The sequence below is a fragment of the Enhydra lutris genome, unplaced genomic scaffold (assembly GCF_002288905.1).
Source record: "Enhydra lutris kenyoni isolate GAN:26980312 unplaced genomic scaffold, ASM228890v2 scaffoldscaffold48, whole genome shotgun sequence".
NCBI lineage: Eukaryota > Metazoa > Chordata > Mammalia > Carnivora > Mustelidae > Enhydra > Enhydra lutris.
This window is the reverse complement of record NW_019154132.1, coordinates 3512398-3538430: the sequence shown is the minus strand read 5'-3', so window position 1 is coordinate 3538430 and position 26033 is coordinate 3512398. Positions and strand designations below refer to the sequence as shown.

The window sequence follows — 26033 nt, the reverse complement described above, 5'->3', positions numbered from 1 at the left end:
TGAGCATTTGCAGCGAACACAAAGTTTTTGTCCTACTTTTTAAAAGTTTTTTTTTTTTTAATTGTGGTAAAATACACATAACATAAAATGTGCCATTTTAACCACGTTGAAGTGTACGGTTGAGTGGGATTAAGTACAGTCCCAGTGCTGTGCACCCATCACCACCATGCATCTCCAGGACTCTGTCATCTTTCCAAACTGAAACTCTATCCCCATTCACCGCTAAGTGCCCAGCCCCTCCTCCTCCCCCTCCCCCTGCCTCTGGCAACCACCATTCCACTTTCAGTCTCTGAATCTGACTACTCCAGCGACCTCAGATCAGTGGAGCCATTCTACTTGTTCTTTTGTGACTAGATAGATTTATTTTACGTAGCAGAATTCATCCACATGGTAGCATGTGTCAGAATTTCCTTCCTTTTTAAGGCTGAACTATATTCCATGCTGTGTATAGACCGCATGTTGTTTATCCATTCATCCACTGAGGGACCCTTGGGTTGCTTCCACCATTTGGCTGTTGGAAATAAGGCTGCTGTGGACACAGGTGTTGTTCTACTGTTTGAAGACCATTGGGTACAACCCCTTCATCCCTCCCCTGTTAGGTGATCTCTGGAGCCACCTGTGTGGCACCCAACCCTGGTCCTTCTGTCAGAACATCCACTCTGAAAGCAGGCCTTCTGCTCTGCCTTGGGTGGGTGACACAGATGGGCAGAAGATAGTCTGTGCCCTGAAGAAGGAGCTCATGGTATAGCCAAGACAGCTGGTAAATGGAGGATTCTAGGCCCATTGTGGGACGAGCTGAGATGAGCACATGAGGGCCGGGAGCTGAGGGTGTGGAGTGCGGAAGTAGGCACACCCAAGAAAGCCCCCAAGGTCTGTGCTCGGCTCTGGAAGTTCCCACCATGGGCAGGGGGAGCCGGGTGCTGTAGCCTTTGAGCTGGGCGCCAAAGGAGGGCTGGGGTCTTGAAAGATGGAAAGGGTTTCATCTGTGGGGGAGCTGACAAAGGCTGGGAAGGGACCAGTGCAGGGCGCAGAGGGGGATACCTGCAGCAGAACTTGGGGTCCGACTGCACGGGCCCCCACAGTCCATCCTTGGGGATTGGTGGGGTTTTCCCCAGTAGAAAATGAGTTACCTGAAGTTTGTAACAGAGAAATGAGAGTAGAGACCCAGAATAGAAGAACCCCCAGGCCCAGGCTAGGTCCTTGTGGCACTGTGTCCTCAGGACCCCTATGGCAGGCATCTTGACTTCTGTCTGGCTGCCACGTGCTGCCCCTGGAGCACATGTGTTGGTGTGGGCCCCTGTGAGAACTCTTGCCAAACCCCCATCCCAAGTGTGGCCATGTCCCAGGGGCTGTGGCCCTCGCCCTGTCTGTGTGTCCGTGCTGTTGGGAGCTGCTGGCTTCGCCCAGCATCCCTGCCTTACCCACTGGGCCTCATGGCCTCTGTGCCACAGATGGTGACAGCTTGCCTGATGTCAGATCCCCGGGACTGCTTCAGTGATCTCGGTCATGGTCAGCCTCTGCGTGGTGTTGGCAGTGACTGCTCAGTCCTTGACTCTCTCCTTGGGATAGGGGGAGGCTGCTTTTCCAGATTTTTCTTGTGCTCCCCTGGTTGCTCTTCTCCTTCGGGAATCCTTTCCACCACCGGCTGCCTTCAGATGGTTCCCAAGAGTCTCAGTCAGCTTGGGCTGCATAACAAGTACCACAGACGGGGTGGGGGTGGGGGGCTGACAGACATTTGGTTCCTCTCAGATCTAAGAGCTGGAAGTGTAAGATCAAGTGTTGGCAGGGCTGGTCCTTCTGAGGCCTCCCTCCTTGGCTTATGCATGCCGTCTTCTCCCCGTGTCCTCATGCAGGCTTCCCTCTGTGTACACCTGTGGTCTAGTCTCTTTTTACAAGGACACCAGTCCAACAAGGCCCATTTGAATTACCTCATTTTTAAATTAATTACCTCTGTAAAGGCCCCATCTCCACACAGTCACATTCTGAGGTACGAAGAGTAAGGACTCAACATTTGAGAGTTTGCAGGGAGGGGGGTTGGGTTTTTTGGGCAAGGGGACACAGTTCAGCCCATAATATCTGAGTTCCACTCGCACCTTGAGTAGGGCAGCTGCAGTCTTCATCTGTAACCCAGATGTCTCCTCAGAGCCCGAGCTCTGTGTGTTTGGTTACCCGCTAGACCGGACCTCTCATCTGGCCCCTGATCTTATCCCCCCTTACCTGAAATCCCAGTGGTTTTGATCCTAAATTGATGATGAGAAGCTTTTTTTACTTCCCTGCTTCAGATCCATGACCTTCAGGATGAAGTTGGGTCTGGTTGGCTGTTTTTCAAGGTCCCTGTAAGTCTGTCCGCACCCAGCATGCGTCTCCTGCCTGGTCCCCCATCATGGCCGTGCGGGGACCCTGTGCTCTAGCCTCCAGTTTCTCAAACAACACTTGAACTTTGCAAGCGGTTCTCCTTCAATCCAGAATCTACCTTCCCTCCCCATCATCCCATCACCTTTCTAAAGCCTTTCCTGGCTCCCTATTCCCCCACCCCAATCCTCTGCCCCTACTTTCCTGGCCCAGATCTGTATCCTCAGCTCCTGGATCTAGTTGGCACTCAATTAACATTTCTCGAATGGCAGAGGTAAATAGGAAGGGGACCATTACTGTGACTCTCACCTGGGCAAGGTGAGGTGACTTAATTCTAGGATGATAAGAAAAGGAAGAGGACAGGTAACTCAGACCTAAAGTCAAATTCCAGTGCGTTTATTGAAAACTAAGAAATAGCAACTAGGCAAACTTGAATTCCCAGTGGGCTCTGGAATGGGTTATATGTTGACTTTAAGTCATCATTTTTCAGAACTTTCAGTCCCGGGGCCTTCTCTTCTCATGAAGGTGACATACCGAACTGGTGTGAATCTAGGTTTGCAGTAGCCGTGGCTGGAGCTCGTAGAGTCACCTGGGAGCTTTTGGAATCTGGGACCCAGGCATCAGTTGCTTAAAAAAGTTCATGCAGTGATTTCCGGGAGGTATAATCCCGCACCCCCCAGGGGGCATCGGGCAGTGTCTGGCAACATTTGTTGTCCTCACAGCCGATTGGGATGCTACTGGCATCCGATCGGTGGCGACCAGGGGTGCTGCTAAATATCCCACAATGCACTGGACAGCCCCCGCAGCAAAGTACGACCCAGTAGAGCACACCAAGTTTGAGAAACCCTGGTCGAGGCTGATACAGAAGTGCATTGTGTGTTCTGACCATACCCAACAGATGGCCGGGGTCAGCCCGGGTGAGACCTTGGCCCCTCTGTAACCCACAGGGGGAGCATTGGTATGTGGGCTCGGGAGCTATAGGAGGGTGATTCATCACACCGGGAATCATCACAGCGCAGCCAGGGCCCCTTTGCCCTCCGTGAGCAAGGGTTTGCTGAGCGCATAAACGGTATAAACCAAGTGTCAGTGGACACGTTTAGCCTACCTAGGGAAGCACATTCTGAAATGCGGTCCTAGCATATTTACGTACAAATGAATGTTGCTAATGACCAGGTCACTCATTAAAGTAGGTCCTTTGAACCTTGGCTTGGAATAATGGTTAATTACTTGAAAAGGAAACATTTATTTGGAAGTAAAAGGTATTTATTTTCAAAATGTCTCTAATTCAGACTAGCCTTTTCCATAATTAATTCCCATAAGGTGGTTTGATCATGTTTTCAGCAACAGGAAACGAGAAACCCCCTGGGGGACACAGACACCAAGAACCGCAAGAGTTCAGAATCAAACATAAGCACTGTTTACACTCGCTGAGTAACAGAGCGGGGTTGACCGCTCCCTTGGGCACAGGCGGTGAACCTACAGCGGTCCTAATGTGACATGGACCCGTGCTCAGGGCTAGCACGTGTGAAAGTAAGCGTGTGCAGTGTTAACTTGGGCAGCTGGGGAGGTGCCCCCTTCATTAAGCTAAGCCAGCCTCCCCCCAACCCTCAGGCAGGTCCAGGCCCCAGGCAGCCTCAGCACTTCCCCAGCGAGACCTTTCCTTCCTTACATGCTCATGGCATCATCTGTCCGTCCAACTCATTTGTATTACTTTTTGGGAGTTAGTGCTCATTATCCTTGGTAGCTAATAAAGAATTATCAAGGGCCACAGAGGGTCAGAGAGCTTTGTGTCCTGGCGCTGGCCAGAGGGTCTGACCTGGCTCTCAGAAGGAACTTCCAAGTAGTAAATAAAGATGCTTCAGCTAGAGGCTATCCAGTGGGAGGTAGTGAATGCAGGAAGGTAATGTGTCTTCATGGGGCTCTCCTTATTTCTGGAGCCATACTTTGTGGTGAGTCATCAAATCCTCTGTGTTCCAAGGTATTATTTCATAGAAGTTTTATTGGGAAGTTTTTCTGGGAAGTCCCATAAGAAACAGCTTCCTAAGTATGGGTATCATCTAGGCCATGAAGGTGTTTGGGGTTTTGTTTTTGTTTTATTTTTGGTTTTGTGTATCTGCTGATACGGGGTTTGAATTGAATTGAATTGTGATTTAAGTATAAGCAGTGGCTTCTCTCTTTAATTAATTTCTCCTCTGCCATTGGATTCTTCCCCATTTATAATTCTAGTTCTTTCTTGACAGAATTTCAGATAAGTGACTAACGGGAGGGATGGTGAAAAGGAAAACTGTGACCTCGATTATGAATCTCATCTCCAAAAGCAATTTTTGGGGAAACTGGAATGACCTTGGACAGGCAGAAGGTTACCAGGGAATTTAAAGACTCATAGTTTATCATACTGAAAATAGGTTTTTAAATCTGCAGAAGGCATTTTCTCCTTTAGTCTGGGGAAGCAGTGACACACAGCAGTCTTTCTTTAGTGATCTGTTTGAATCTGTCTAGTGACTATCGTCATCTAATCTCATAGAGTTAAAAGCATATGCAGGGAAGATAGCCCACAGGAAAAGTGCAGAGTAGTGTGTTGTATTCGGGCACGTGCTGGAGCTATAGGGGAGAAGGAGCCAGGAGGTGTGCCTTCGAGAAGGGTGGTCCCTGGAGGCAGAGACAGGCAGAGGGAAGCAGGGAGCCAAAGAGTGGTTTAGAGGAAGAGCAGGTATGCGTGGGGAGTAACCAGAATGTGAGTACTGTGGAAGGGGGCAGGAGGGAAGCACTTCTTTTCAGTTAGGAGGGGAGCACGTACAGTGTTGGAAAGGGTTTGAAAGCTTGGAGGGTTCTGCTGCACATCGCAGAAAAAAACTCAGATCAAACAGGCTTAAAAATATAGACAGTGATACCTGTGCTGTTTCTGGAAGTCTGGAGAGAGGATAGGCTCCCCTGCATGCCGCTAGACCTTCTTTAGCACTGGTTCCTTCTAATGCTGTATTCTTAGTCTGTATCACAGACTGGGGGGCTTAAATGACAGAATTTATTCTTCATGGTTCTGGAGGCTATCAGTCCAAGATCAAGGGGTTGGCAGGTTGGTTCCTTCTGAGGCCTCTCTCCTTGGCTTGCAGATGGCCTTCTTCCCTGTGTCTTCATGTGGTCTGTCCTCTGCACGTGTCTGTGTCCTCATCTCCTCTTATAAGGATGCTGGTCAGTGACCTCATTTTAACTTAAATCTCTGTACAAACTCTTTCTCCAAATGCATCATGTTCTGAGGAACCGGGGGCTAGGACTTGAGCAGATGTATTTTGAGGGGGTACAACTCAGCCCATAACAGATGTCGGTCCACTGTCGTGGCAAGGTGGCTTCCTATGACACCTGGTTATTTGCTACCCCTACCCCCTTGTGACTCAAAGGAGAGGGAACGGTCACCTTCTCCTTGAGCATGGTACATGAGTCCTCCTCTCTGGTGGACCCTGCCTCCCCACACACCAGCCCCTGGACCAACACCCCTCACTGGGTGATGCCATGTGTGCGCTAGGGATGGGCCATCTGACCCTGAGTCACGTGGGAGGAGAGTGCCTGCATAGCTGCGTTCTGGCGAGAAGAGGCATTGGGAATGACCAGCATAGCCCGTTGCTCTCTGCCAAGGAGTCTGGACTTTGGCAGGTGATGGAGGGTACTGAAGGATTTTGAGCAAGGTCATGGCAGCACGACCTTCCCTGGGTGCCCTTTGTATACCCGCCTTGTACAGGCTCCCTTGAGCAGGCGGTGTGTTTCACCCTTGGGATAAGCCAGTGAAGCAGCTCTGTTCGCAACGTCTCCGCCAGGTGAGGATACGGAGGTGAAGAGGCGAAGAAACTTGGCCAGGGACACACTATTATAATCGGAGAAGTCAGCACCCTACAGTGTGTCACTCCCCTACAGTGCATCACCTCAGCTCCAGCATCCGCGCACCCTCCATCTGCCCAGTGCCACGCTTTCAGAGGACAAAGCTGGCTGCGCTGGGGGAGAGGAGGGGATGGTGCTGAGTGCCTGTGCTGCTGATTGTGGAGCCCCAACCAGGTGTGTAGGAAAGGGAAGAGATCATGCTGGTATATCGGACGAAGGCAGGTGGGAGGGCACAAAGCATCCAGGGGGATCTAAAATCAAGGTGTTGCTGGGACGGGTTCCTTCCAAGGGCTGGGGGGACAGTCTGTTCCAGGCCTCTCCTGGCTTTTGGTGGTTGCCACAATCTTCGGTGTTCTTGGTTCATAATTGCCTCGCCCCGATCTCCACCTTCATGTGGCCTTCACCCTGTCTCCCTATCCTCACATCATCTCCCAATGTGAGTGTCTCTGTGTCCGAATTGACCCTTTTCCTAGGGACCCCATTCATACTGGGTTGGGGCCCACTTTAACAGTGTCATTTGAACTTGAATACGTCTGCGAACACCCTGTCTGCCGATGAGGTCAGGTTCTGTGGCAGCAGGGGGAGGATTTCACCAGAACGTGTTAGGAGAACACAGTCCAGCCCACAACAGAGTCCTTTCGGGGAAGAGAAGGAAGGTTCGAATTACGGGAACATGGTGATTCTGTCTTTCGCCTGAGTTGTGCAAGAATAGGGCTTTCCATCTGTGTTATCTACTGTTGGAATCCAGGGGGGTGACCGAAGGGGGCAGGTGCAGAGAAGAGGGGGCCACAGACAGGGTGCGAGGGCCTGTAGGGCATGTCACGGGGGTGGCGGGAGGGGAAGGAGGAGGACCAGGAGGCTGCGGCAAGATTATTGGGCGCAGTGTCCCCCACGTGTCACCACCGAGGGAATTTGGCATTCAGAGAGGCATAAAAAACGTGGCTACACAGACCCGGCAGAGCAAAGTGGCAGGGGTGGGATTTAGGCCCCCGAGGGTCTGCATTCCAGGTCCCACTGGGGTAGCGCTGCATAAGCCGGGCCTTCCCAGGGTGCTGCTAGCCCCGTGTTTCTAGGGAGGACTTCGTAAACCCAGAGTAGGGCTCCTGTTTTGTTTGCCTTTGATACAGTTACAATAATGCTCTTGTTTTGAACTGAGGGACAGCCCATAACCACATTTGTCAAGAAGCTGAGGCCTTGAAATAGCAACTGTGCAAGTCGTTCGCTGTCTGTTCCGCGTGCTTGGCCTAGAGATCTGCTTGGGCAGAAGGGAAAGTCCGTGTGCAGATGCCTCCCCACCTTGGAGTGAATTGGGCTGAGATTGGCCCTCAGCGAAGGGTGGGCGCCCTGCGCGGCTCGTTCCCCTTTGCTCCCCGCGTCCCGAGAACTGGCAGTGGAAGGAGCCGTGAAGCCCCAATCAGTTGGGTATTTCTGTCTCGTCTTTGGAGACCCATTTAAAACCATTTCCCAGATTTTTGCAAATGGAGGTATCATTAACATGTCGGTAAAAGGCACCGATTTTAAGCGTATAGTTTAGTGGGCTTCAACCCCTGTTCCACCCAGTAGCCACCATGTAAACGAAGATCTAGAACATTGTCTTCACCCCATTTGATCCCCTCACGCCCCTCCAATGCGCTCGCCCCCACAGGCAGCTGCTGTTTTCATTCCCAGCCCCAGAGCTCAGCTTTGCCTGGTGCAGAACATCACAGACATGGAATCACACAGCGCGCAGGCTTCTGTGTCTGCTGCTTCCCCCAGCAGCATCTTTGGGATTCGTCTGGGTCTGGGTTCTGGCATAAACCCGCAGTCGCTCCCTTCCGTGGCTATGCCGTGTCCCCCCGCACATGCGCACCACGTTTTGTTTCTCTCCTCACCTGTTGATGGACCCATGCGTCGTTTCCTGCTTGTGGCTGTGACACACAGACTGCCATGAACATTACAATCCGAATTTTGTACATCCTTTCCGGTCTTTACTCCCTTTTAGCTCTAATATTTAAAAGTTGATTGACAGAATCAGATCAGCTAGTGAGAAATCTTGACTTGTTGATAATCTGGGTAAGGTTCCTTCTTTGTCTTTTCTTTTTAAGGGTAGAAGCTAGAGTGACAGGGTACCTGAAAGGGGGGCTGGTGGCTGCTGTCCCTATGGGGTGGGAATCTCGATACAGTTTCCCTACCAAAGTTAGATGTGGATTTTCCACTGCATGGGGTGGCAGGGGTGGGGGGTCAGCACCCCTACCCCCTGCACTGTTCAAAGTCATCTGTAGTTTCATCCCATCTGTGACACATAGTCCCTACAAGCAGCCAGGACTTCGTGCCTATTTTGTAGCTCCCTCCCGCCGGTAGGACCTTGGTGAGAACCTCCTTCTTCCTCTCTTAAAGAAGACCCAGGTAGGGCGCCTGGGTGGCTCAGTTGGTTAGGTGTCTGCCTTCTGCTCGGGTCATGGTCTCAGGGTCCTGGGATCAAGCCCCATGTCAGACTCTCTGCTCAGTGGGGAGGCTGCTTCTCCTTCTACCCACACCCCACCCCCAACCCCACTCATGCTCTCTCTCAAATAAATTAAGGGAAAAAAAAAAGATGACCCAGGTATCCCTTGCGAGAGTAGATAGGTCAAGGGTTAAAGAATGTTTGGAGTGAACCCTGAACAAAATCTGGGGTGCAGCTATCACGCAGACCATGGCTGAAGGCAAACCGTGCCAAGGGCCCAGTTTGTAGGGACCTCTGGCCAAGCGGAATTCTTTTCTGATGGAGCCTGCCCTACAGAATCCTATTTGTTCCTTCACTGGATTAAAGAGGGAATTCGCAGGCTATTTCTTAACAGGGCCAAGGGAATGAGAGAAGGAGAGTCAGCCCTCCCAGTCTGTCACCTCCTGTCTAGAAACCTTAAAGGAAGCCATAGAACATAGACAGACATTTCTGACCATTTTTAAACATACGAAGATGTGGTGTTTTTCATAGGGTTTTTACATCTCTCTGTGTTTGCGAATCAGCCCGCATTTTGTCAAGAAGCATGTCTGTGCTTGTACATACGTGTCATCCCACAATGAACTGTGCTTTTTTAAGGCAGGTTAAGCAACCAGTGATGAACTTTCCGGGACTAACGGTTTAGAGGTTGGAGACCCCAGCGTGTTCAGCATCCCGGCTCTTTGATCATGACGGCTGTTGAAGGGACTTGAGCCCAAGCAGAAGGTTCTCCTTCCATTTGGGTATTTAGTGCTTTGAACAGCATTTTTGCACCAGAGCAAAGAAGCTTGGTCCCCCTTAGGTTTTGCAAAAGCAGTCCCATGATTGGAAAAAAAGACATTTTTTTAAAATGTCTTTCATTTTTAAATGATTTTAGTCATTAAATCATTTTATGGTTTTAAACATGGCCTTTTTCATGGGCTCCCAGCCAGCTCCCCCATCCTAGCACTGAGTGGTTGGGAGTTCAGGGTGCGTGTAGCAGAGACTGGGCATCCTGCTCGGGGGCTGCACAGAGAAGCAGGGTGGGGGGTAGTTAGTGTGGGGCTCAGTGTGGAAGACGTGGGTCTAAATTCCCATGCTATCTCTTCACCTCTGTGAAACACTGGGGGTTCCTTAGCCTCTGGGAACCTAACTGCCAAGCTGGGGATGACACTTTGTGGGCATCAAGTGAAATGACCGATGCCTGAGCTCTCTCAGCAGAGTGTGTGTCTTGAGTCCTCTTCTGCCAGGAGCTCCCACCGGAGCTGGGAAGGCCGTCATGCAGTCAGCTCTGCTCATGGGTCGATCGGATGGCTGATGGCACTGTCCCAGCCATTACCTTTAGACCTTTGAAACCGGAAGTATGGAAGGTCACCGGATGTCACTGAGATCAGCCCTGGCAAATGGCCACCTTTGTGGCATGTGGCCAGCCAGCCGATACCCCAAGCTCTCGCTTTGAGAAACCCTCTTCCTTTAGCCCCACCTCGTCTCCAGGCTAGTGAACTGCTCCTCATTGAGGTCCATTTCCTAGGTCCCCTTATATGTTCTGGTTCTCAGAATTTCCCTCTCTGTTCCTACTCCCTAAGACATCCTGCGCAGCTGTCTCAGCTAAGACATGAAAGCAGTTCACACCGTGGTATAAATGACCAATGGGGTCAATCCTCCTCCTTTTCGGGTTCATCCAGGTCTTTAAAGCTGCTCATCAGTGACTGATCAACAGCCTACAACCCGCACACCCACCGCAGGTAGGCTGTTTTGAAAGGCTTACTACCTCCCCCCGCCCCCCCCTCCCCCGCACACACCCTGAAGGGCCAAAAGGCAAGGAGTTAGTGTTCTTCCTCCCAAAGGCTGAGATCCTCAATCAGGTATTTCTAACAACAGGAGCATCAAGCAAAAGCTAAAAGAAGGTTTGCTTTTGGTGAGCATTCTAATTGCATTTAAAATCTGTGACACGGCACGAAAGGCCCCTGAGGGACCTGCCCCCTTGCTCGCCACCCCTTCATCTCCACCTCTGTGTCTGGCCCCGGGCGTGGCTGTCCCTCTTGCCCCACACTTCAGCTGTCTCCCAGTGCAGCTGTCTCGCTCCCCCAGAGCCCCACGCCTGACCAGGGCTGGCACAGTTCACGGAAGGAAGTCGAGATAAAAAATGGGAACTTTGACCATCTGATGCACTATCCCAGGACCTGTAGGACGTCTGCCATCATGGCCCTTCATTTCTCAGAGCTGTCATTATTCCTGGCCTTTTTCCACCCTTAGACTCTAAACCCTTATGAGCAGGGAAGGTGCTTCCTGCACTATTATTTCTTGGGGGTGTGGCACTCGGTAGGGGGCTGATAAAGAGTGCTTAAATCTTGAAGCTCTGCCATCTTCTGACCTGTGGGTGAGCTCCCCATGGGCCTGGACCGGCTGCTGAATGTGAGACAGGGATTAAAAAAGAGAAGGAAAACCTACTTAGGCGAGCGCAGGACCTGAGAGCTTGGGGTGACCTGCTTTGAGCATCATGTGAGGTTGAAGGCAAAGGTTGAGGGACGCAGGTGACTTTATGACATAGGAAGGTCGGTCACTCTTCCTTTTTTGGAGAGGAATTTTCTGTCCCACCCTTCTACTCATGGGCAAGTTTGAGGACAAAGGCTATCTCGCTGAAAGGTATGGTCATTCTGGTGGTTAGAGGATGCCACGAACAGGGGTCTGCACCTTGCAGATTTTCTTGAGATTATCATCCACAGGACTGAGAATACACCAGAATGGGATGCACCAGTCCTTTCTGCTAACATCTTACTTTGGGCTTCTCTTCCAAGCAATCATGCCACCTGTGTTTAAATCACACGAACCCCTGAGGAACCCATTTCCCCCGTTCCACATCTTGGGTTTGTCACTGATAGACCTGGAATAGAATTGAATGGTTCAAGCTAAGACTTGAAGATACACTAAAAAAACCACCACAACACTTTTTAAAAATTGCAGTAAAATATACATAAAATAGAATTTATCATTTTAACCATTTTTAACTACATCGTTTGGTGACATTGTTCACATTGTTGTGCCTCTGTCCCCACCACACACTTCTCCAGAACTTTTTCATCTTGCCCAACCCAAACTCTGCTTCTCTGGGGTCAGTAGACTACTTTTTAAAGAATGAGAGAGTCTGCAGTTTCTTACAGAGTATGTTGTCGCTGGACGTGGGCTGATGACGGGGTGCCCTCCTGCAGGAGGAATGGGGACAAGCAGGGCAGTTACCTGGCTTTTCGAGGGGGCTGAGTCCTACAAAGCTGATTTTTCTCTTGCTGCAGTTGACCTTTGGCTTATCACTTCCTAGGAGTGCTTAATGTTTGTCCATCTGTTACCAATTAGCTTTTTTTTTTTTAAAAGATTTTATTTATTTGACAGAGATCACAAGTAGGCAGAGAAGCAGGCAGAGAGGGGAGTGGGAAGCAGGCTCCCTGCCGAGCAGAGAGCCCGATGCGGGACTCCATCCCAGGACCCTGGGATCACGACCTGAGCCGAAGGCAGAGGCTTTAACCCACTGAGCCACCCAGGCGCCCCAATTAGCTTTTATAATCTCTGGCAAAGACAGAGGAAAATAGTTATCATTTTTATTTTCTCTGATTGAAAGTAGAAAAAAAATCCCTATGCTTGCTTTCTTTTTTCTTCTAATTTTTAATTTAAATTCAGTTGATTAACATGTAGTGCATGATTAGTTTCAGAGGTGGAGCTCTGTGATTCCTCCATTCCGTACAGTACCTAGTGCTCATTCCATCACGTGCCCTCCTTGATGCTCAGGCTTTCCGTGTCCTTGGCTTCGCTTGGCCAGCACCCCACCTCCCCTCATGCTGATCGCCAGGGCTGATAGGGCTGTTCAACTCTGGCCTTAAAAATCCCAGAATTGTCGTGTGTTGGAATTTGCATTGTGATCAGGCAGTAGGTGGGGAAGAGCACACAAAGTATGCATGACAACACCTCTCCTATTCTGCGGTCCAAAAATATACCCTCTAAAGGAGAGGGAAGTTTCCAAGGTCAAATAAGCTTGGGAAGGGCCACATGCACATCCCCCATCTTCAGAATTCATGATGCATGTTAACAGAGTCAAGGCTCTGAGCAATCCTGCAAACGAGACCCCGGCTTCCCTTTGTTTAACTGGATGTCACCATGCATTCTGTGACCATTGATTCCCTTTCTGAGATGCACACCTACCGGTGCCCTGATGGTCATGCTGCCTCGAGAAGATGCTTCAGCTGCTGACTCAGAGGTGAATGCTTTTAAAGGTGCAGCTGTACACAGGAGCTCGGGCCAGGGCAGGGTTTCATTTACGGGCCATTCGCTTTATCTCATATTTTGCTTCCTGTTCGCCTTAGAGAGGGAGGAAGAACAGAGAATACCTAATGAGTGGACTTGGTTGTCCCGTGACAAGCTTCGTAAAGGCCACCCTGTAGAATCAGCAGTTTGTGGAGAATATTAATGTGGGTTGTCTGAATTGTACCTTTTCAGAGCGTGCCTTGGAGCTGGCGTGGAATTGAGGTGCCCCCCTCAGATGAGCCAGACCAGGCTCCCGAAACTCCAACCACTGAGTGCAGTTAGTGCTACAGCAGGAAGATCCCCATCTTTGGAGGGTCACTGGGAGCAGAACAGCTGCTTACTGTGTTCACCAGAAGCGGCTTCTAGTGACAAGTTCCTAGGTGCTGTCATTCTAGTCTATTAACGGCCGAAGGCTGATGCTCTGGAGCTCTCCAGCCCCGGCCCATCACCAGCCTTCAATCTTGTGTCATTCTGACTGTGCCACAGCGTGAAGAGGGCTGAGGACATCCAGGAAAGCCACAGTAGAGCGCTATTGGGAGACCACCTGGGACCACGGCTTGGTCACTTTGCTGCTACTTTGGCCTGAAAGGGTCCCTGTTCCCCTTTCTCCTCTTGCTGAGGTTCAGACTGGCTAGCATGTTCTCCATTTCCCTCTCCCACACCTCTGCGGGCTCTTGCGATCTGTCCTCAGAATTGATTCCCGCAAACGGTACCCTCTGGGAGATGATTCTAGCTCAGACTTAAGGATGCTTTGGAGATTTGTTCGAGGCAGGGGCTTGGAGAACTGACCGCCAGTGAACTCGTGCCCAGGATGTCAGAGGCACCCACAGTGGAAGGCGAGGGGCCCTCTCCTCGCTGTCCCACCCGAGGTAGGACGCCCCCCACACTTCTCGCCGCACCCCGCTGGGGTGTCTCTGCACGTCTGTGCTCCCCGCCGAGCTCCAGGCAGCTGAGGAGACAAACTGCATAGTCATATTTTGCTGTCACGTTGCCAGTTCAACCCAGTGTTTTTAGGAGATTAATAGTTTAAGGGAAAAAAAAAACATAAACACCATTTTGGGTAGAATGGTGTTGTCTGTTGCTTTTTCTCCTTTTGGTCAGAGAAATAGTCTATCTAATAAATAACTGTGGAGTCTGGGACCCAGTGCTGTGTTGCTGTTCCTGTAGGCTGTGGAAGAGGTCACAGTGAAGGGCATTGCATCCTGAGGTCTGGCGGAGGACTTGATGAGCTCGCAGAACCCCTGTGCCGACCTGTGCCCAGTCTCTGGGTGGTTCCTCCCCAGCTGGGAATATAACCGTCTCCCCAAACCCCCCCCCCCCCCCCGCCAGTGGCAGCTTCTCTCCTGGCCTCTCCCATTCTCCGTGCTGGTGCTGGCTAGGCAGACAGGACGCACAACTGGTAAAAATACCTTCTTTTGGATCCTTAGTCTGCCTGATGAATAGGGCAGACTGTAAATATCAAAAGCCTTTTTGAAAGTAGCTTTATTCCTCTCACATTCAGATATTACTTTACCAACAGTAGCCCCATGGAGCTGCTGAAATGACAGAATTAATGAGTGCTAATCACCTTGTGCCTGTTACTACACTAGACACAGTCTTTATAGGATTTGGACTCCTAGGAAAGCGACCTCATATGTTTTGTGACCCCCATATCACACGTTGCAACTCAGGCCCCAAGAGGGGACAGGGTCCCACGAGTATCAGAAGGCAAAACGAGAAAGTCGGGTCCCTCTGACTTGGAATCTTCTCTCAACCATTAGCCAGCTCCCAACAGTCCCATTCGGGGCCTGGGCTCAGCCCCCATGTTAGGTTATAAGTTTCAACCTCCAGGCTCATATTTATCCTCTGATGCTCTTCCTCAGGGATAATGGTAAACTACAGCTTAGCCCAAGTGCGATGAAGATAAAGGTCAGATCAGTAAAAATTCAAAATGTTAGTTGTGCTCTGCTCTCCTTTGACCATTTGTTGGGCTCAGTAAGCGGGGAGGGGGTGCAGGCCAGGTACAGGGCAAGGGCTCTGTGCCCTCTGTTGGGGAGGGGCTGTTGACTGTCTTCACGGAAAAGGTGATCCTTCCATTCACAGTTGTCCTGCCTTCCAGTATGAGTCAGAGGAAGCATAAACATCCTTTTTGAAGAGACCTTTGCACCAAATATTCATGTCCTTTCAAGATGGTGAGAGCAGTGTCAGAGCAGGAGAAGGGCTGCGTTAGCTTCTCAACTATTCTGATTCATGTGTTATAAAGATGATTGTTGGACAGGAAGCCCAAGATTTCGTCTCCATTAGAATGTTGACCTTGGCTTTTCCCAGCATTTTGATGCTAACATTTTCTATGAAAAATAAAGACCCTGGGATATTTTTATTTCTAACCACCACCGTTTATGAAGCACCTGCTATTCACGGGCTCTTTACAGGTTATTTTTGTTAAGTCACCGTAATGACGAAATAACACCAAAGCCTGTCCTACTTGCACTGCTGTACTGTTCTTCCCTGTACAGGAAGTGTTGTAGCCTCAGCAAGACAAATGGCATATAACCCGTGGCAATGTAATATAAACCATGGAATTGTTTTTATTTGCGTGAACCAGAGATGTTTCTTTGAGTTTATGGGGAGGGAAAGAATAGGAGTTTTCTCCAGACAGGGATTTAGAATCTCCTATTGAAGAGCCATTTGACCTTCCACTAGTTGCTTTACCTCTCTTGGCCTTGGTTTCTTCGTCTGTAAAATGGGCACACTGATAATAATACCCATGTTGTAGGATCATTTTGATGCCTGAATGAGAGAGGATCCTGAGAGCAGTTAGCAGAGTGATAGACAATGGTAGGTAATTAACAAATGTTAGTTTCTTTCTTCTTAGAATGGTGCCTAGGGGTCCTGGGTGGCTCAGTCTGTTAAGTGGCTGCCTTTGGCTCAGGTCATGATCCCAGGGTCCTGGGATCCCTGCATTGGGCTCCTTGCTTAGCCGGGAGCCCACTTCTCCCTCTGCCTGCCACTCCCCCTTTTTGTGCTCTTTCACGCTCTCTCTCTGACAAATAAATAAAATCTTAAAAAAAAAAAAAAGTACTGAATTTATATAATAGATTTGCTCTATTAAGAGAATTAGTCATTGTTTTAAACAAATTTCTCATATAACCACTATTCTATTGGTTTTTATAATAAAACTAGAATGATCTTTCCCTGGAGGAGAATTGCTAATAGTGGAAAGGTAAGTGGAAACATTTAAAACTATATTGCCTGTATAAATTTTATGTAATAATTATGTATTACTTATTTAAATTAAATTATATTTGAAGAAATGATCCCAGAGGAAAAAAGGGTTAGAAGGTGCATGGCACCATGAACACAAGCAAACCCAAAGAACATTTTGACATCTAGGAGTGGGAGTTCCTGCCTGAGGATATACCTTTGTACTTTCTCCCTTCCAGACATTAGCCTGGAGACTAGGGTCATAGAGATAAGACATGGTGTCTTTCTTCCAGGGACTCACAGTGTAGTTCTAGGGTTTATGAGCTTTAACTGTGAAGAGCCAAATAAGTATTTTCAGCTTTGTAGGCCATAAGGTCTCTGTTGTAACTACTCAACTCTACATAAGCAGTGGTGGTGCCTAAGCAGCCAAAGACTGTACCTGAATGAGTGTGGCTGTATTCCAATAAAACTTTATTTATAGAACAGGTGGAAGGGCTATACTGGGCCAACAGGCTGTAGTTTGCTGACCCCTGAGCCAGTGAAGAAAAAGTTGTAAACAATAGTCAATTATAATATATCATGATACGTAGTCTGGGTGTTTATCGTGATAGAGGGTGCCATAGGAGTACAGAGGATGGTGACCCGATCCAGTGTAGGAAGAAGAGACTCCCCTCAGTTGAGTTTATTAAACTCAATAGAGATATGGAAAAGTGTTCATTTGAATCTTTGTCATTTCATACCCCTTTCCCTCTTCACTTATGTGTTTACAAAGGTAATACACGTTCATTGACAGAAGAAGCAGCAGGCAGTACAGAACGTCAGCATACTAGGGCCCACAGGTGATGGATACACCATGGTAAATAATTTGGGTTGAAAAGAGTCTGACCCTTTGAATAGGCATTGAGCCAGAAAAATTGGGGTCTCTGTGGGTATCGTGGGGCAGGTGCAGAAGAGCGATGCAGGCAAAGAGCATGCGGCTTTTGGGGAGCTGGCGGGTGCTCTGACGTGGCTGGACCACGGCAAGGGAGGGCAAGCGGGCTGGGGCAGGCATGTGAATGGGAGGTGAGGGGCAACTCGGGTCAAAAAGGGAATTAACAGGCCTGTGTTAAGTCAGATCAGAGCCTGCCAGCCGGTGGGAAGGGATTGAGGCATTTGTGTGCAGCAAGTGGAAGATGATTTTCCTTTAGCCTCTGAATTCTTCAGTGATGGATCACCTGGGTCATCAAATTCTTCTCATTCTAAAGGTTCCCTGATCCTACCGTCAAAAGTTTTCCATGCTTGGCTCCTTCCAGAATTAGTGGATCTGTTTTAAATGTTAATGTTATAGTCCAAGTTTTGCTCTTACGTTATATCCTACTAAAAGATATCCTCTAGTCACATACGAAGCGACTTTTTAATTTTTCAAATTAAAATTCTTCCTGTTCCTTAGTATATGTTAGTGTGCTCGAAGGACATTAATAGTTCCTCCTAATTAATGCTTAGAACTTTCTTGCCTGCTGGTTTTGCAACAGGCCTCTTTAATTTATAGGGCTTACTCTTAATTTCTCTTTTTAGAGGTAGTTGGTGAGGGCCATTAGTAAAATATGCATTGCAGAATTTGGAAAGACTCTCCAAGGTTTTGGTTGATAGAAGGGCATTACTTATTTATAATCTCTGCGGCCTTGTGGGGTATATATTCGTTTCCCCAAATGCCATAGAGGGCATTATACCAAATGAGTAAGAACATTCAATAATGTAAACCTCCTCTTAGAATAATACATATCTGTAATTCCTTCAAGAAAAAGTCCAGGAGAAATTTAGCGTCTCCCGTAGACGATCCTACCTCAGCTACTATGGGCCTGTGCAGGTGGTTATTTTCCCATCTCCTTTTAAAATCCTCTTCAGCAGAAATTTTCTATTTCTAGCCCTTTAAAAATGGTGAAATTCAGGAGGAACCAGGGAAGCCCCCAGTTATGAACAGCTGAAGCATTGTAGCTTCCTGCTCTTTTCCAGGGAAGGTGACAGCAGAAGGACCGCCCGCAGTCACAGTTGTCACTGCAAAAAAAACCCAAAGAAACAAGACCGAGATCACCACGTGAGGGTTAGAATGAATCTAAAATTACTGTATTCATCAGAAATGGGGCACTGCGAAGTTTAAGAAGTGTAACCAGCTTCAGTGCTGTGGTTTGGGATGGGTTTCCTGCAAACGACAGGGAATGCGGGATTTCTAGGCTAAGCGCGTCCTACACCTCGCATGAACGGGCTTGCTGTAGACTTCTGGTACCACGGTTTCCTTCAACAGGCCATGTTCGGTTTTCTTGGCACTAAGTTCGGAAACAAAAAGAAAGTTGAAGAGCAATTTGAGTAGCAATTAATGGAAAACAGAGAAACAAAACTGAAAAAAAAAAAAAATCTTCCAGAGTACCTGGCAAGGGCGTTCATTATGTCATTCAAGGAAGCTCGCAACGATGCCAGCTTGAATTGGCAGTTGTTTTGGCTACTGTTGACAGTGAATCTCCTAAAACTGGAGGATGAGCTTAGAGGCAAAAAGCAGAGAGCAATTTGGGGTTTTCAAAACATGCAGCATATCTTGAATTTTGATGGAGTCTTTTAGGGAAAAATAAATCCATGTACTGCTAGATTAAAAAAAATACTTACACACACAAGGTAGCATAGGCTGTCTAAACGTAGCTAATGTGCTTTATGAGTCTGGCTCACGTAGCATGTTTCTCTTGTCCATCTGGGACTAGTCTTGCAGGTGGACGTGTGTGTTCTTGCACATTCCTGTTGTTTCCAGTTAGGAAATGTGGAGATGGCCAATCCCTGGTAGAGAAAACAGAGGTTCATGTTTTGGTGGTAGGGGCGGGGGTGGGGTGGAGGTGGCGGAACAATGCTGACCTTCTATTTCTCTAAATTCCTACAACTCAGGAGGTTTGTTTAAGCTTCTGAAATTTTAAGTGGCATTATCCCCTTTGTAGTGCTGAGCAGGAGTGTTTCCTTTTATCTCAATTGACTGTCCTCAGGTTTAGCACAGAGGACTTGCAGTGGGATCTGTGAAAGCCTGTGGTTTCTAACAGAGCGGGCTCAGAGGGGGATCTCCACTACAAGAGATGAGACTTGGGGAAAATTTTCTTTTTCCCATTTCTAAGATTTTTTTTTTTTGCTTTAGTCAATACACATTAACATAAGTAAACTTTAGGCTCTGAAGATGTGGTTTCTTTCAAGTCGGGTTCCAAACAAACTTCCTCTAGGCTTAAGTTTTTAGATTGTGTTAAAATGAATATCCTTGAAAAGGGTTGTTTGTCATTTTTAATGATTTTTGTCTTAGCCCTCATCTCCACCCATTCCACCTGCCGCCATGGGCATATATATATTTACCTATATTTTTTCTCTCGTTATACGGTTTGTGGATTAGTTGTAGAAAGTTTGAAAAAGTCAAGAAAAATACAGACTCAAAAATAAAACTCAGTCTTGGGGCACCTGGGTAGCTCAGCTGGGTAACGGCTGACTCTTGCTCTCAGCTCCATTCATGATCTCCGGATCCTGCGATGGAGCCCTGCTTGGGGCTCCGTGCCCAGCGGGGAGTCTGCTTGGGTGCTCTCTCTCCCTCTCCATCTGCCTTCACTCTCTCACTCTGTTTCTCTGTGTCAAATTAATTAATTAATTTTTTAAAAGAAAGCACCTGTCTAAATAAATGAATTAATAAAACTCAGTTTTAATTCCTCCCTCCAGAGATAATTGCTTTAAATAGTTTTTTCTGACAATTTCCCCATATACATGAATATCTCTTCTATTCACTGGTTTTTGTGTTTTGTGTTTTTGTTTTTATTCTGAGGTTTTCTCATGCCATGACATCATGAGCATTTTTCTTAATCATTAGTTTCCAAAGGCAGCTTTTGTTTTAATTGAAGTAGAGGTTGACATAAGGTGTTAGGTCAGTTTCAGGAGTACAGCAGTGATTCAGCAAGTCTATACTACTCAGTGCCCAACAGCGTGAGTGCAATTACCATCTGTCATCATACACCGTTATTACAATATTTTTGGCTCTGTTCCTTATGCCATACTTTCCATTCACGTGACTTATTTATTTTCTACCTGGAAGTTTGTACCTCTTAAGCCCCTTCACTTATTCCACCCATCCCCCTCCCCCGTCCCTTTTGGCAGCCACCACAGTTTGTTCTCTGCATTTCTGAGTCTGTTTGTTCATTCACCTGTGTTATATTTAGATTCCACATATAAATGAAATTATATGGTATTTTTCTTTGTCTGACCTATTTCACTTGGTATGAGATCCTCGAGGTCCATCTATGTTGTCACAAGTGGCAAGATCTCATTTTTTTTATAGTTGAGTAATATTGTGTATATCAAAAGCAAAAATTTTTTAAAATATTTATTTGAGAAAGAGAGAGAGAACGAGAGTGAGCACAAGCAGGTAGAAGAGCAGAGGAAGAGGGAGAAGCAGGCTCCCTACTGAGCAGGGAGCCCGACGTGGGGCTCAATCCCAGGACCCTGGAATCATGACCTGAGCTGAAGGCAGACACTTAACTGACTGAGCCACCCAGGCACCCCTCAAAAGCAAAATTCTTAATGGAAGTATAGTATCTCTGCACATTTAGTCAAGTTACCACTTTTTATTCTTACAAGTTAACAACCAGGGAACATCATGGCACTGGGGTCTCTGTGACCATCTCTGATCATTTCCTTGGAAAAAGTTCCAAGAAGGGGAATTGCTGGGATAGAGAGTACACTGTTTGAAATAATGTGGTATGTATTGTTAAACTGCCTTCCAGAAACACAGTGTCTAGTTTACATTCCTAGTATAGATCTGTACCTCTGTGTTTCTTTTACATCTTTGGGAGATTAAAAAAAAAAATTTTTTTAAAACAAAATATTGTACTTTGATGTACATTAGTAGAATTGAGTATTTCCCAAGCGTTTTTTAACCAGTTTGTTTCATATTTTGTTAACCGGATGCTTTACCAATTTCTGGTTGGAATATTAGTCTGTATTGATATATAAATGCTCATTAAATATCAAGGATATTAACTCTTTGGTTATTGTTGGGGAGTAAAAAATCACTTTTTCTCCTACCCTCCTAGGTTCTGTGGCTGGGGCCCTGGAAATTAGACTGGCAAAAGTTAGATTAACAAGAGAAAAACCAAGTTTATTAACATATGCAGGTTGCGCACATAGGAGAGGAACCCAAGGGGGTGTGAGAACTCAGGCTAATCCAACATCTTCACAAAAAAACAGGAAATTTGTAGAGATGTGACAAGACAAAGGAAAAAGGGTTTTGGCTCTTTTGGTGGGGGTCGGGGTGGGGGTGGCGGGGTTAGGGGTGGGCAAAGGTGGGCAGATGAATACGTGGGGACACTGATGGAAGTCAGGTTTATTTTAGTTAAGTTTTGTTTGTAGACCCATCTCTGTGCAGACTTTGTCTTCACGGCTGTAAAACTTCCCCAGGAGAGGGGCTTTGTGGCGGTCCTCATTTCTCAGAAGTTGCTGCTTTTCAGTCAGAGAACCTCTCGAGAAGCCTTCTTTCTGTTCATGTTGCCTTCAACTCGAAAGGAGCCTTATGCCAAACTGGCATATTCTGGTTCCCTGCAATATATTTAACAAATATAGAACTTTATAATTTTGTTTATGGTATTTTTAGTGCATGGAATTTTTTTTGGATTTTTTTTTTTTTTTTTTTTTTTTTAGAGCGCGCATATGCACATGTGTGCACGACCTGGGGGAGGGGCAGAGGGGGAGAAAGAGAATCTTAGGCAGCCTCCAAGCCCAGCATGGTGTCTGACTTGGGGCTCGATCTCAGGGCCCTGAGATCATGACCTGACCAGAAATCAAGAGTCAGACATTTAACTGACTGAGCCACCCAGGCACCCCTAATGTGGGAAGTTTTAATTAGTAAGTTAAATAAATCATTTAAGCAGTAACTTGCATAACTTAAATAATTTAAATGAATAGTAATTAAGTAGTAAGAGTTAAACTTCTACTAGATTATAAAATCTCTGAATTTTTTCCTTAGGTAGGTTTTTTTTTTTTTTAATTCCCCTTAGTTTTTATCTTTAGGGATTTCATTTCCACTTCAAAGCTGGACAAGTTATCTGCTTTCTTCCAATATTTTTATGTTCTTGTTTTATACTTACTTTATCATAGAGTTTATTCTTGTTGAAAATAAGGTTATTTTCCTTGTGTGGTCATTTATTTTTGCATCTTCTTTGGAAATTTCATTAGTTTCCTTGATGAGTATTTTTCTACTCTGGCAAGTCAAGCAGTGAGATCATTCCTTTGAAAATAATGTAAATATTATTTCTTTTCTTTTAGCTTGTCCTTAAACCATACAGGTAGAAAAATGATCTGCCAGATTTCCAGATTTTCCATAACCGCTGCCTTTTTTTTTTTTTTTAAATGGAACACATGCAGCTAAAATTGAAACCACTTTTTGGGGTCATCTGTCTCACTGTTTATTCATGGCTGGCAAGTGTCCTGTGGCATCACCAAAGACTGTCGCTGGTCTTGGGACGATGGCAAGGAGAGCAAGCCCAAGATTATGAAATGGGGCCATGACTTTAACGCTTTTATGGTTGTGTTAAGCCTGCTGATGAAGTGTTAACATGCCTAATTAGGAGATTGTTTTCATTGTTCTGTAGGGAATGGATTTGAGGGAGGCTGGAGTTAATACATGGAGAGGCTCCTATGAGTTCAGGAAGAGAGAATGGTGGCATGGCCCACATCCTGTTCTCACCCTACAAGCTCCATCCCAAGGAAGTTGAATCAGGAACAAGGGTTCAAAGTGCAGATAACAGAAGCTACTCTAGGTATTTAAGGAGATTGGGACGGAATACAGGGAAACAGTATTCACTAAACTGCAGGAGCAGCTGCAGGCTGGGCCTCCAGAAGGTGTCCTAGAACAACTCCCCAGGCCTAGCGTGCTTCTGGAATCGGGTCACAGTGAGGGAGCCAGGGAGTCAGGAGGTCACCCTCCAACCGCTGGCTCAAGAGGACGGCCGAGCCCCCTCCAGACCAAGCCCTGGCAGATCTGAACAGCAGAGTGGATGTCCCATGTGGTCCCTGCTGCTCAATCGTCCTAATTCAAGTCATCCCCAAACTTAGATCTAGGCGGTCTGCTGGAAGTTACCTTGGGGTGTGCAGCTGATGGCCCGAACATAAGCCCCATTCGAAACGTAGCTGGGAGGGAGTTGGGAAGCGGTGTTTTTAGCCTTCCAGCTCCTACTGCGGGAATGCCCTCGCTACCCCGTCCAGCTCAGTCAGGCTGCTCAGGATGAAGCTGGAGTGCGGGCGGCAGGTGCGGGATATGTTGGAAAGGAAGAATCCTCTGGATTTGGTGGTTGATGGTGGTTGTGTGCAGAGGCAAGTGTCACGCCAGAGACAAAACCCAGTGTACATTATAGATTTTTAGAAGTCTCTTAGTCCCTGCTTAGCGAAATGGCCAATGGCCCTATCGTATCAGGAGCGTGCGAACAAATTTTAAGGGCAAGCGTGATCTCAAAGCTTCCTCATACTTCTGACGTTCTTTGGGAGCTATTACTGTGTCTGAACACATTTTGTCTTCCCAGCTCATGTTTGTCAATTGGGGAGGTTGAAGTCAAACAAAGGGAGGCTGTCCTACTGGATTCCACCAGCCCTCCCCTCCCCCGCTTCTAGAATGTGCCTCCAGGATGGCGTTACAGACAGATCCCCAGGCACGAGGAAGCTTATCATGGGAAGCCTAGAGTTAGTTTGCTTGTTGACTTAAGAGATGTCTATTCTTGTGCGGGAATGAGGCCGTGGAGGCCGCAGCTGGCTGCCCTATCCCGTGCCCCCCGCCCCCTCCCCGAGGCTGAGAACAGCAGTGCTAGGGGACACTTTGGGCCAAGCTTCCTCTCCCCACTGGCCGTGGGAGCAGTTCTGTCTCCTCTGTTTTTTGGTTTTGTTTTGTTTTGTTCCACTCCAGCATTGTTAATTGATAGAAGTTGTGTGATGAAGTGACCACGAGATGTCTTACTAGGTAGCAACTAAATTGAGTTGTCGCTGCCCAAGGTCAGGTAGGGTTATTGCTCACGTGGCTGAGCTCACAACAGTATCGGCATTTCCCCCAAGTCCCTGAATGCTTTTATTAAAATCTCTTTTGTCTCCAGGCCATCTAATCTAAGCATAATATACTCTTTGCATCCCTTACCCTCAGATAAACTCATCAATGGGAAGTCTGGAGGAAGGCGTGAGCGAGTGGTTCTCTGTCCCCTCTGCACCCCAAGCCGGCAGCTGGTGGCCGCCTCCGTGGCAGCCAGGGGACCAGGTCCCTCTCCTGCCAAGAATGTGCCACGCCGGGTGCAGGACCTCGTGACGTGATTGGGGTGGTCATGATTCCAGGTGTTGGTGTTGTAAGCACCTCTTTTCAGGTTATCCAGGTGTGCTTAGAGATGGGGCTCTTACTCTTGGAACTGACTACGTGGGCAGGGTCCTGTGCTGGGCAGAGAGGAGAGCAGTCCATCCAGAAATGGCAGGGGACAGAGGATAGACACACACAGTTAGTTAGGGTGCTGTAACTCCCATGAGAAGGCAGGACCTGCATTTCTCAAGCTGGGTACCACCCTAAAAGGTGTTTTCTTAAAAACATATTTACTCCTACAAACAATATACAGATGACTATTGATTCGCCCACTGACAGTCTGCTCGTACAGTCCTGCATTTGCAGTTCAAGACAACAGCACCATTGTGCGTGTTTCATGCAGTGTTTGGCCACATCCCGCTTGTGGAGAGTTGGTTGAACCCCAACCCAGGACTGCAGAGCTCATTCATCATCTTCTGAGTGACAGGGAAATGGCAGGACAGGGCTGGCCACTGGTTCCCAGGCTTGAGCGGGCCCCAGAATCGCCTGGAAGTCTTGCACAGTGCATTCCTGTGCCTTACCCCTGGAGTTCTCACTCTGCGTGTCTGGGGTGGAGCCCAAGAATTTATATTTCCAGCATGTTCCCACGTGATGCCGGAGCTGCCAGCCACTGGAGTGCATTTTGAGGACCACTGGAGTAGACACAGGAGAAGGTTCACCCTCTGAAGAACTCCTGTATCTGAATTCTTACGATTCTGTGCAACCAGCAGTGCCTGCTCCCCAAACACATGAATCATTCTTGACGAGAACCACGCCCACACCACCCTTTGTTGACAGGGTCCCATGCAGTCTGTGCCTCCCTTTTCCCGAGCCTGGCATTGGACATCCCTCTGGAAGCAGATGGGTAGAGGAGTAAGTTACTCTCCCCAGGCCTCTGGAATCTGGAAAGTCAAACATGCCTTGGGTGCATCAGTGAGCAAATATGTGTCCCAAGGAGTCCGGGGGATGGTGTGCCAGGAGGCTGCCTTCTGGCTTTGTCCAGGCCAGGCGCTTCCGTCTGTGGTGGCCGGTGCAGAAGCGTGTTGAAGTCAAGACCCACAGCTAAGGCTCGAGGGCGGGGGTGGTGGTGCTCCATCGTGCTTACCAGAAGTTTGAAAACGGAGAGCAGGACCAGAGCTTACCTGGAAGGAACCCCTGCATTATACTATGGGTCTCAAGATGGACAGACAAGGGGCCAGGGGGACAATTTGAGTAAGATAAAGCTAAGATCAGGTTTCACCCCAGCAAATCCTGCTTCTGACATTTCCATCCCCTCTACCTCGATGTGCATCTCCCCATCTCCACTGACCTGAAGTTCTTTAGCCACTTATTTCTACCAGAAGGAGGACATTCAGTGGGGTGATATGGAGTGGGGGGCTGCAGGCTGCATAGTGTCACCAGCCAAGACCCTGCCCATTTGTTCCTGAAGCCGGGATGTAAACTGTTTGGGAATCTGAGCACCCTGTCCTCATAGGTCTTCTGCTTGGACACACATCACTTCCAGGGAACAAATGTGGGTTTGTCTCCTGCTTCTGCAAAAGGATGACA

The 26033-nt window shown here is 47.8% G+C and overlaps 1 protein-coding gene across 1 annotated transcript in view; it reads left to right on the top strand.

Annotated features, from left to right (window-relative positions):
- LOC111156660 (solute carrier family 22 member 23) overlaps nucleotides 1-26033 on the top strand; it is a 170687-nt gene that overhangs the window by 11072 nt on the left and 133582 nt on the right. The gene's annotated exons all lie outside the window — the stretch shown is intronic.